Below are 2,281 nucleotides of genomic sequence, written 5' to 3'. Positions count from 1 at the left end.
ACCAATAAAGTCTACTGTTATCATCATTCCACATTGAACGAATGGTAATTTCATACTAGTATTAGTAATATTTTTTGTATAACAGGTCAATTTTGGTCTTACTAGTTTTAGTCAATTTAGTAATTTTGGAAATTGCTAAAAATTGAAGAAAAAAAACAAAAAAAAAACGTTTTTAGTAGAAGATTAGTCTGTTAAACTAGGAACACAAAGAACATATTTTCAAATTGCTTTGGTTGAGATTAGACAACTCCCTGTTATTTCGTATTCTATCAAAATGAAGCTTCATGTGGTGAACGTGATTTTTATAATAATAATGTTGAGGCCATAAAAGGAGGTCACAACACTTAATAAACTCATCAAAGATACCAGGACTAAATTTAGTATATACGCCAGACGCGCGTTTCGTCTACAAAAGACTCATCAGTGACGAATCCAAAAAAGTTAATAAGGCAAAATAAAGTACGAAGTTGAAGAGCATTGAGGACCAAAATTCCTAAAAGTTTTGCCAAATACAGCTAAAGTAATCTATGCCTGAGGTAGAAAAGCCTTAGTATTTCAAAAAATTCAAAAATTTTTAAACAGTAAAGGAGTACGGTAAGGGTCGATTTTGGCCTCAAATTTCAGGTTCATCTAATGAAAGTTTTTGGACACTTTTTAAACACGAAAGTGTCTATTTCAATTGATTCGATTTGTTTATGCGAAAGATTTTAACTGATTTAGTCATTAAAAACGCTCTGATTCAAGCTTAAATATGAAAAATCTATCAAATAAGCCAAAAAAAGTCACTTTTCAGATAGTTTTTGTCAAAAATGAAAGTGGCCGCATCCGTGTTCATCCTCAACCTTTATATATGTTTTGTATTATTATTAAATACAACTTACATTTCAATATTATGAATGAACACGAATGCGGCCACTTTCATTTTAGACGAAAACCGTCTAAAAATTAACCAAAATGCTAAAATTTTGAAGATTTCAGTAATTTAGCATGACTTAATGATGCTAGAACGCGATATTTGTGCATTGTATTGTCAAAAACAGCTCATATTTATGTAGCAGAAGCATTTTACCTTCCAAAATAATAGCTGAAAGATTACATTTTCACAATTTTCTAAAACTGCTATATTTTGGGGCCAAAAAGGGCTCTTACTGAACCTACTCCTTTATAAATATAACCATATCAATGACAATTCATGTCAGCACAAAAAGTGCTGACTACTGGGCTTGTGATACCCTCGGAAAAATACAGTGAAACCTGACTAAACCGAATCCTGTATAAACCAAACATGTTCTTAAGCACCGTCATATTAAATAGTATGCATTATGAACCTGATAAAACCGAACATCGGTCAAAACCGGACACAATCTTAAGTCCTAAATTTGGTTCGGTTTAAACAGGTTTAAATGTAAATTCATTAATATTAAAGACAAATATCAGAACCATTTGTTTATGGCACGGCATATGTACATCATCAAGAAATAGAAAAATAACAGATCTATAAGACACACAACCCCCGCTTGTAATTATACTGTATCTTCTGAAATTTAACCAGTTATAAAGGAAAAAAACTCGAGAATTGTGGATATGAGGCCACCAAATATTTACTGAATATGTGTTTGTTGACATTACATATTGTGTTTAAATTTTAAAACATGTTGTCGAGGCTAGGTAGAATTAAAGTCCGCAAACGGCAAATTTATCACTTTTTCACTTATTTAAGGACATAACTCGAGACGGTGAAAGTGACGTCACTCAAATTCCAGACTTGTCTGTGTGTCTTTGAAAATATATAATGAGTATTGTGTTGAGGCAAAGTAAAGTTGGTGGGTTTCTTGTGCCTGATTTTTTCATGTTGAGTTTTGAAGACGGTTGTTTATCTGTTATCTGTTTATCTTTTTGGTCTTTTTCTTTATTTTTTTTGGCCATGACTTTGTCAGTTTATTTACAATTTATGAGTTTGAATATGCCCTTTTGTATCTTTTAAGATTCAGTTTAATTCAAAGTTCATATTAAATAAACTTTATAACCACAATCTTTGGTGAGCTTTTCAAATTGATTTCTCTACAAAACAGAAACATATTTTGGGACGTATGAATTAAAGACAGACATGAGTTAAAAAAGACTTAAGCCCCTTTCGTCTTAGAGGAGGGGTCATACACATGTTATTTATACTATTAAACACTATTTCACAATTGTTTACATCATTGTTTGACTATTTGTCTCATGTATGAAATTCTCTCTATGATACAAGAAAAAAACAGATATTAAAACTAACAGAGAA

Source organism: Mytilus edulis, chromosome 11, assembly GCF_963676685.1.
Source record: "Mytilus edulis chromosome 11, xbMytEdul2.2, whole genome shotgun sequence".
NCBI lineage: Eukaryota > Metazoa > Mollusca > Bivalvia > Mytilida > Mytilidae > Mytilus > Mytilus edulis.
Note: the sequence above shows the minus strand (reverse complement) of the source record.